Source organism: Ovis canadensis, chromosome 25 (genome assembly GCF_042477335.2).
Source record: "Ovis canadensis isolate MfBH-ARS-UI-01 breed Bighorn chromosome 25, ARS-UI_OviCan_v2, whole genome shotgun sequence".
NCBI lineage: Eukaryota > Metazoa > Chordata > Mammalia > Artiodactyla > Bovidae > Ovis > Ovis canadensis.
This window is the reverse complement of record NC_091269.1, coordinates 36,006,391-36,016,967: the sequence shown is the minus strand read 5'-3', so window position 1 is coordinate 36,016,967 and position 10,577 is coordinate 36,006,391. Positions and strand designations below refer to the sequence as shown.

Sequence of the window (10,577 nt, the reverse complement as noted above, 5' to 3'; positions counted from 1 at the left end):
TTTTTCACTCTCCTCTTTCACTTTCATCAAGAGGCTCTTAGTTCTTTTTCACTTTCTGCTATAAGGGTGGTGTCATCTGCATATCTGAGGTTATTGATATTTCTCCTGGCAATCTTGATTCCAGCTGTGTTTCTTCCAGTCCAGCGTTTCTCATGATGTACTCTGCATAGAAGTTAAATAAGCAGGGTGACAATATACAGCTTTGACGTACTCCTTTTCCTATTTGGAACTAGTCTGTTATTCCATGTCCAGTTCTAACTGTTGCTTCCTGGCCTGCATACAAGTTTCTCAAGAGGCAGGTCAGGTGGTCTGGTATTCCCATCTCTTTCAGAATTTTCCACAGTTTGTTGTGATCCACACAGTCAAAGGCTTTGGCATAGTCAATAAAGCAGAAATAGGTGTTTTTCTGGAACTCTCTTGCTTTTTCAATGATCCAGTGGATGTTGGCAGTTTGATCGCTGGTTCCTCTGCCTTTCCTAAAACCAGCTTGAACACCTCGAAGTTCACGGTTCATGTATTGCTGAAGCCTGGCTTGGAGAATTTTGAGCATCACTTTACTAGCGTGTGAGATGAGTGCAATTGTGTGGTAGTTTGAGCATTCTTTGGCATTGCCTTTTTTGGGATTGGCAATCTCTTTAGGCAAACCAATTGTAGAACCTGTGAACCAAATAAATTTTAACCCCTGAGTTAACACCACTGAATCTTTAAAGATTGAAGAGGGATGGTTTAAGCTTTCTATTTTAATTTAAATTTAAATAGATTAAGGCTCTGTTTGAACTCCTGAGAAAGTCTAGCTGTTGGAACAATCTTTCCAACTCATTCTCTTCTTTGAAAGACTTCAGTTTTGACACAGTCGTTTTCAGTTCATCTACAAATCATTTTCTTTTCACAGTCCCTAATTTCAGTACAAAAATGTTTTTCTTTTTTAATAGAGAGAGCTCATTTATCTGGCATTGTCATCATGAAATATTGTGTTATGACAAACTAAAATTTCAGAGAGTGATCATTTATACTACGTATGAACTACTAATTTTCATATCTATAAAAAACAAACCAAAATGTCTCATACAAATGTAGACTGATGACGATTTAATGTTTGGTGGTTCAAATGGCACAAAAAAGATTGAGCCTCAGTATCACACTGTGGGTTTCCCAGCTGACTCTAGTGGTAGAGAGCCTGCCTGCCAATTCAGGAGACATGAGACATGGGTTTCATCCCTGGGCAGGGAAGATCCCCTGGAGGAGGCCAGGGTAACCCACTTCAGTATTCTTGCCTGGAGAATCCCATGGACAGAAGAACCTGGTGGGCTGCAGTCGATAGGGTTGCAGAATCAGAAATGACTGAAGCAACTTAGTACGCACATCATGTTGTAAACATTTAGTTCCATTGATCGCAATAATAGATATAAGTGATGGCAAATAATGGGCCACTAATATGTGATGCTGGAGAAGGCTTTTGAGAATCCCTTAGAAAGCAAGAAGATCAAACCAGTCAATCCTAAAGGAAATAAACCCTGAATATTCATTGGAAGGACTGATGCTGAAGCTGAAGCTCCAGTACTTGGGCCACCTGATGGGAAAAGCCAACTCATTGGAAAAGACCTTGATGCTGGGAAAGATTGAAGGTAGGAAGACAAGGGGTGCCAGAAGATGAGATGGTTGGCTGGCATCACTGACTCAATGGACATGAGTATGAGCATACTCTGGAAGATAGTGAAGGACAAGGAAGCCTGGTGTGCTGCACTCTATGGGGTTGCAAAGAGTCAGACGCGACTTAGTGACTGAACAATAATGACAACAAGTGAGCAAAATTTTGAAGTCTTTTACAATAAAATTTTTATACGAGTTTTTTACTTCTGTTGTCTAGAAAGCATCCTAAAAAAGTAAACTTTATATGTACACAAATACATAAATATAGTTATATATATTTACTCTCTCTCCAAATTAGAGATGAAACTTGTGATTACAGCCTGTATCTTGAAGCTTTATGCATTAAGTTCCTAGAACAGAAGCATGTCCCAAAGATGGTACTCAGTAAATGTTTGTTGAGAGAATAGATAATAAACAATACTTTACATTTCACTTACATTGTTTAATTTTGTTTTGCTTTCTTACAACAATCTTATGACTAAATAATGTCAACTAAAAACATGACGCTTAGAATATTTATCACTTTTACAGCCAAAATAAAAGCCAGAACTCACCAGAATTCACAATTTTTAAAGATTTTACTCCATTTACGGACTTTACGTGCCTCACCAGTAAAGAATCCGCTTTTAATGCAGGAGACGCAGGTTTGATCCCTGTCTCGGGAAGATTCCCTGGAGAAGAAAATGGCTACTCACTCCAGTATTCTTGCTTGGGCAATCCCATGGTCAGAGGAACCTGGCAGGCTATAGTCCACGGTCACAAAAGAGTTGACCACGACTTAGTGACTAAATGAAAACAACTCCATTTATAGTTATTATAAAATATTGGCTATATTTCCTGTGTTGGACAATATATCCTTGTAATTATTTTATACATAATAGTTTGTGCCTCTTAACCCTCTGCCCCTATCTTGCCTCTACCCCCTTTCTCCTTCCCACTGGTAACCACTAGTTTGTTCTCTATATCTATGAATCTGTTTCTTTGTTGCTATATTTACTAGTTTGTTGTATTTTTTAAATTCCACACGTAAGTGATAGCGTCTTGTATTTCTCTTCTTCTGTCTGACAGTTCACTTACCATAATACCAAATCCATCCATGTTTTTTGTAAACGGCAAAATTTCGTTCCTTTTTGTGGCTGAGTGGTATTCAGTTGTACGTATGTACCACGCCTTCTTTATCCATTCGTCTGCTGATGGACGTTTGAGTTGTTTCCATAGCTTGGCTGTTGTAAATAATGAGACTATAAACATTGGACTGTGTGTATCTTTTTGAATTAATTTTTTTGGCTTTTTTTTTTTTATATATACCCAGGAGTGAAATTGCTGGGTCATATGGTAGGTCTGTTTTTAGTTTTTTGAAAAACTTCCAAACTGTTTTCCACAGTGGCTGCACCAATTTACACCAGTGTGCAAGGGTTTACCAACAGTGTACAAGGATTCCCTTTTCTCCACATCCTTGCTAACATTTGTTATTTGTGTTATTTTTGATGATATTCTGACTCAGATGGTATCTGCTTGTGGTTTTGGTTTGCCTTTCCCTGATGAGTAGTGATGTTGAGCACATTTTCATTTGCCTGTTGGCCATTTGCATGTCTTCTTCGGAGAAATGATGATACGGTTCTTCTGTTGATTTTTAAATTGAGTCGTTTGTTTAGTTGCTGTTCAGTTGTATGAGCTGTTTATATATTTTGCATATTAACCTCTTATCAGTCATATCATTTGCAAATATTTTCTTCCATTCAGTAGATTGTGTTTTTGTTCTATCAATGGCTTCCTTTGCTGTGAAAAAAAACCTTTAAGTTTAATTAGGTCCTATTTGTTTCATTTTGCTTTTATTTCCTTGGCTTTTATATTGTTGTCTTTACTCCAACAAAATGAACATGTGGTATGTTGTTTCATTCATTCATTTTTTTCCTGACACTGAGCCTTTTCACTTGCTTCACGATACTTATCACAATGTGCCCTTCTGTCTCTATTCGCTTATTGTCGTCTGTCTCTCCTGCTAGACTAAGCTCTGCAAGAGCAGGGAGCAAGTCAACTTAATATCCAGAGCCCAGCCCAGTGCCTCACACATAGCGGACATTCAAAAAGATGCGCTGAATGTTGAACATGACAGAAAATGTTTCCATTCCATCTTCAGTCCTTGGCTTTCCATACTGTTAGAAAGAATGGGGTGGTGTTAAGTAAATGGGGCAGCCAGCCCTAGCACCAGGCATATAGGGCCTTACCCTGTGTTTGACCACACTTTCAGAGCCAAATAACCAACATTTAGTCTCAGATATTTATTTTTTGTCTCATTCAGATGTCATTTCCAATAGAATCTGACATCCTCATCCGTGACTTACTTCTAGCATAAGAAAACTGAAGTGTACAATCCTTCTGATTGTTTGACAGATGTGTCCTTTAATTGTTTTGATTTTCTTTAATTTTGGAAGTAAAGCATACACTTGATATAAAATTCAAACAAATACAACTCTTCCCCAAACCTAATCCCATTTCAAAGATAACCTCTTTTCAGTTCCTTGGAAAGCTTTATTCATTTATTCCTGTATGTGAGTACATGCATGTATATATATCTGTGTGTGCATGTCATTATAATTTATTTTCCAAACCAAGACACTTTTGAGAGTGAAAGAAGGTACTGTTAACAATTAAGCAGACAGCAAGCATAAACCAAGAATGTCCTTAGCAAACCTAAACATGTGGTCACCCAACCTGAAAGTGTTACCCAAACCCTAGCATGCTTCATCCTCAAAGCCTCTTACCTTCCAGCATTCACTGCCTCTAGATGCTAGTATGACTTACTCTTTTCTCACTTAGGCCTCCTCTAACCATCCTACATAAAGTGACAACCATCATCCGCCTCAACCCATCACTCCCTCTTTCATTTTTCTTAATTTTTCTCCAAGCCCACCATCTGCCATACTCTTTATGCATTTAGTTATAGTCTTCTCCCACTAGAAAATAAGCTCCCTGAGAGCAGAATTTTTTGTTTTGTCCATTGCTAATGGTTGGTTCTGAGCTTCCCAGGTGGTGCTAGTGGTAAAGAATTTGCCTGCCAGTGCAGGAGACAGAGACACAAGAGATGCAGGTTCGATCCCTGGGTCGGCAAGATCCTCTGGGGTAGGAAATGGCAGCTCATTCCAGTACTCTGGCCTGGAAAACCCCATGGACAGAAGAGCCTGGTGGGGCAGAGTCGGACACAACTGAGCAGCTGGGCACAATGCTTGGTTCTAATGCTTAGAACTCTGCCTGACTCGTGGTGGGTGCTCAATTAACGATGAGTAAAGGAATGAATAAATGACCAAACTGGTGTGGAGTTTCATGATTCATCCTTAGGCCTGAAGTAGAAACCTGTCTTTCCTAAGATCAAGGGATTGCCCTTCTCTAACTGGAAGAGGAAGTCTTCCCCTAGCAGGTGGAAAGGCTGCTCGGTAGGTAACAGGCAGTGTCGACAACCACATTCTTACTGAGGAAACTGAAAACCTTCTGTTGGCTCCACCCAGTTAAAAAAAAACAAATTATACTATCTAGAACACTTCCTGGTCACCAATATTATTACCTCTCTCTTTTTCATCATTGCCCCAGCCCTTCAACAGGGCTGATGACGTCAGTCTTCACTCCTTCTAGTTGGACAGCCCTTCCAGGAGCACCATCACTTCTTAGCTGTCCATTTTCTCTGCATGGACCCCTGACAGCTTCCACTTCCCAGGGCTGCCCTATAGCCAGCTCCTTTTTCACACCCCAATCCTCCCTACTGTGGAAAATTGGCCCTAAACAAATAAAACACTTATCTATGTATCTTAAATGTAAATTCCTAAGCAGAACATCATCAATAAATCTTAATGACTACATCAGTCAAAACTAAAACAAAATATCAATATATTAGATGCATTGAAACAATGTATATCAGAAGGCACACACATAAAAAATTGAGGAGTGAAATAATTTCAAATTTATTTAAATAGAATTCCTAAAGATAAATTCTCACTCTGCTGACTTGAATCAAGATTCTAGTCCTTGGTGAGCAGTCACCATTGGAAATGTAACTAGATTCAAAATAACAAATTCTAAATTGGTCTTTTAACTCACCAATTGTTCTCTGCCTCTAGACTTTACTCCTCACTCTCTGCTTCTCCCTGGGTTGTTCCAAATTCACATCGGGAGTTCACCTCTATTATTGGCCTAAATTTTTTTTTAGCAAAATGATGATCAAATGTTAGGAAATTGAGAGTAAGCTGCCTGATTCTGTGTTGCAGCTTGGAGAGTGGGTGCGCCCACAATGTGGAGAACAGTCCATGGTGTTGTGGGAGGGAGGCAAGAGAAAGGGAGGCAGAGTCCCCCGTCCCTGGCATGCACAGAATATCTGTTTCTGTACATTAAATGGAACATCAGACTCCCCACAGCACCATAAACGAACTTCTGAGGCATAATTGGGTGGGTAGTGTTCAAAAGAAAGAGTATGCTCTGTAAAAACAATTTTTTCAAATTTTGTATAAGATTAAATAATTTCTTTTCACCATTTCAACAGTGGATTTCAAAACAAACATAAAATTATTCTTATTTCAGTTGGCTTTACCATGGAAAACAGATTGATGGCCCTCTCCTCTCTACCTCCCTGCTCCATTCCTGGGGTATATATATGCATGTGTGGACGTATGAGGTGGACATAATTCATTACACAGATAGGAGCTGACCATCTATCATGAGCTGGACACTGCAGGTGGAGATGATAATGCTCAAGACCAACAAAATTCCTGCGTCCAGGGAGGTTATAGTCTAGTGGCATGTGACTATAAATAAACATCATACAGTAAATGAATAAGCAAAAAAATATAGATATAAATATAGCTGAATGCTCCATACTGTATTATATATGAAAATGTATGATGAATAAAATTGAAACTATTCATATATAATATTCCTGGAGAAGGGAATGGCAACCCACTCCAGTAGTCTAGCCTGGAAAGCAGATTTGAGAGTTACTTTGGATTGGGTGGTAAGAAGCCATCTCTAAAGAGGTGTCATTTAAGATGAAATCTAAGAAGCAGCCAGCCACAGAAAGATCAGGTGATCTTCATTCCAGGGAGAGGGAAGGTCTAGGTCAAAGGCTCTAAGGGAGAATAAGCGACTTACTTAAGGAACAGGAAGATCAATGACCAAAGCAAAAAGGAAGGAGGGATGATGTTAGTGAGGTGGGCAGAGCCAGGACTTTGTCAGCTGAGGTAAGGAATCTGGACTTTATTCTACTCCTTGCCATACAGGATTCATTTTATTTGACTGTTGATAGGCACCGAATTGTTTCCAATGCTGTGACAAAGGATTTGATAATGAAAGGGGATATCTGTACCTTCCTAACAGCTTTGAAAAGGCATACCCTTCTAACACCTAACACCATTGTTTAGATAATAAGAAAACACATCCAGGGCTTGATACCACATCTTTACATTTTCAAAGTAATACACTTTCTTTCTTGAAATGTAGAGGAAAAAACTCTAAGGAAGAAAATCATCATCCCCTGTACCCTGTCACCCAGACGCTCTGGATGCCTTCCCTTCGTTTCTGCGCATCCACGTCTCTCCCTGCTTTGAGCTCTGGGAGCCTGATCTGTGTGGGCTGCATTAACCAGCCCCTTCGCCTTCTGGCTTCCTGTTAGATTTGGCTAAGAGCAGGCACCAGTCGGAGACTGGAAGGATGTAGGAGAGAGAAATCCGGGTATTTATTCTCCTTGTTCACTGCTTGCTAGATCTACGTGGATTGGCTGTATCTCTCTATAAAAGGCCTCAGCTCCTGTTTGGCAGCCTTCTCCATATAGCCACTCTCTGGGTTCTAACAACTGTTCTCTTTGAATCTTGACCACATCTTTGTAAATAGTCCCTTTATTAAATTCTCTTCAAAATACCTGGCCTGAGAGTACCCATTGTATCCTGTCAGAAACCTGATTGATAGACCAGAGATAATATTTTCTGTATTTATTTCCAATATAGTTCCAGTAACTAGCTTATAGTTTGAATCATGTCTTTATCATTTGATATTATAAACTATTATTTGAAAATATTACTTGCATGGTAATATCTTTCTATTAATCATTTAAGCATTCAGCACTTATTGAACACTTAAATTATCTCCAAATTCTTGCTGTTATGTGACGAATAATATCTATATTCCTACTTTTCTGATTAATAAGCTCTTTCCTTATTCTCAGGTTATTAAAATATTCTCCCATATTATCATCTAAAGCTTTATTGTTTTGCCTTCATATTTAGTTGTACAGTATAACTTTAGCAGAATTTTCTTTTACATGGACACCCAAACTGTCCCAACACTATTGATTTGAGTGATAACCCTTTCTTCCTTAAATCTGCAGGGCCACCTTCTTCATAAATTACATGTCCATATGTACAAAGGTTTACTTCCAGACTTTGAGAAACCTATATGCAGGTCAGGAAGCAACAGTTAGAACTGGACATGGAACAACAGACTGGTTCCAAATAGGAAAAGGAGTACGTCAAGACTGTATATTGTCACCCTGCTTATTTAACTTCTATGCAGAGTACATCATGAGAAATGCTGGACTGGAAGAAGCACAAGCTGGAATCAAGATTACTGGGAGAAATATCAATAACCTTAGATATGCAGATGACACCACCCTTATGGCAGAAAGTGAAGAGGAGCTAAAAAGCCTCTTGATGAAAGTGAAAGAGGAGAGTGAAAAAGTTGGCTTAAAGCTCAACATTCAAAAAATGAAGATCATGGCGTCCGGTCCCATCACTTCATGGCAAATAGATGGGGAAACAGTGGAAACAGTGTCAGACTTTATTTTTGGGGGTTCCAAAATCACTGCAGATGGTGACTGCAGCCATGAAATTAAAAGACGCTTAGTCCTTGGAAGAAAAGTTATGACCAACCTAGATAGCATATTCAAAAGCAGAGACATTACTTTGCCAACTAAGGTCCATCTAGTCAAGGCTATGGTTTTTGCAGTGGTCATGTATGGATATGAGAGTAGGACTGTGAAGAAAGCTGAGCGCCGAAGAATTGATGCTTTTGAACTGTGGTGTTGGAGAAGACTCTTGAGAGTCCCTTGGACTGCAAGGAGATCCAACCAGTCCATTCTAAAGGAGATCAGCCCTGGGATTTCTTTGGAAGGAATGATGCTAAAGCTGAAACTCCATTACTTTGGCCACCTCATGCAGAGTTGACTCATTGGAAAATACTCTGATGCTGGAAGGGATTGGGGGCAGGAGGAGAAGGGGACGACAGAGGATGAGATGGCTGGATGGCATCATGGACTTGATGGACGTGAGTCTGAGTGAACTCCAGGAGTTGGTGATGGACAGGGAGGCCTGGCGTACTGCGATTCATGGTGTCGCAAAGAGTTGGACACGACTGAACGACTGAACTGAACTGAACTGAGAAGACGTCTCAGGCCACTGGCATAGCAGGAAGTAGTCTAGAATTAGCAAAGAGCATCAAGAGTTTACCAGGCATTCTGACTTAGCTCATATCATCTCAACTTTTAAAAACTTGGCCTTTATTTCATCCACTTCTGCAAAGTTTTTTGGTAGAAACCAATGCCCCTCTTTTGTGGTTCCCTTGTAAAACTATGACATGCAGTGCACATGACATTTATCTGCTAAGTTGTAATAATGGATTTCCCTCTATCTCCCTCATTAGACTGGGAAGATAGGTTTTGTGTTTTGAAATTCTGTATCCTCGGCACCTATGTAATATCCTGGATTGTTCCAGGAAAGGATACAGAAATGAAGTCAGATTCATCTGACTAAATCCCAGGACTACTCTCAGAACTTTTTTTGAAGGAAGTTATCCCTAGGCTGAAACCATAGTGGTAAATATGATATTAGTTTGAACCTGCCTGGGGCCACTAGCTGGAGAAGGCAATGGCAACCTACTCCAGTACTCTTGCCTGGAAAATCCCGTGGACGGAGGAGCCTGGTAGGCTGCAGTTCATGGGGTCGCTAAGAGTTGGACACAACTGAGCGACTTCACTTTCACTTTTCACTTTCGTGCACTGGAGAATGAAATGGCAACCCACTCCAGTGTTCTTACCTGAAGAATCCCAGGGATGGGGGAGCCTGGTGGGCTGCCGTCTATGGGGTTGCACAGAGTCAGACACGACTGAAGCAACCTAGCAGCAGCAGCAGCAGCAGCAGCAGGGGCCACTAGCTGGAGCCTGATAATGAATCCAGTATTGAGGAAAACAGAGTAGTGAGAAAAACAGATAAATATCTGTTAATATTTCACAAGTTTCTGAACATAGCAATGCTTGAAATCAACAGTATAGCTTTTGGCTATATATATACCATTCCCTTAAAAACAAACATTCCTTTTCCTCATATAACGAAGAGTTTAGGAGTAGGTTGTTCTAGCAGTGACTCAGTTGATCAAATTAGGACTCTTGGTACATACAGCTTGTCCAATCACAGCAGCATCACAGCCTCATACAACCATGTCCAGAGGTGAGAAGGAAAAGTGGATTCTCCTCAAAGACTTTTTCTTTTTATAAGGAAGGAAAGTTTTTCTAAGGGTCCCAGGTGGACTTCTCCTTGTGTCTCACTGGCCAGGACTGGGTCAGAGGTTCATATCTAGGTTAAGGGAGGCTGAGTAAGTGCAGATCTCTCATTTCATTTTTTACCTCTTCAATGAGAGACAGGCTCTTCCAGCAAGCCAAAAATTCAAAAATAAAAATGGTAGTAGGGGGAGGTAGACCACTGGCAGGTTCTACACCACTGATTTTATATGGTATGTGAGGAGAAATAGCTCATTTATTTAAGATTTTTTGATCCAGTTTCTGTCCCTTAAAACAAATCATGGGTAACAAAATATATCATTTTACCACACTTATCTTTTTATTATAATTTAAAAATATTTAAGTGAAATTTCTTATAAATTATATACCCTTTCCA

At 39.8% G+C, this 10,577-nt stretch overlaps 1 long non-coding RNA gene across 1 annotated transcript; it reads right to left on the bottom strand.

Annotated features, from left to right (window-relative positions):
• Window positions 1-8,465: 8,465 nt before the first annotated feature.
• On the bottom strand, window positions 8,466-9,844 carry LOC138430054 (uncharacterized). The gene is made up of 2 exons (XR_011252981.1): window positions 9,721-9,844; window positions 8,466-9,103 (listed from the first exon to the last, which is right to left on the bottom strand). It is a non-coding gene; the product is annotated as an uncharacterized lncRNA (long non-coding RNA).
• Window positions 9,845-10,577: the final 733 nt, after the last annotated feature.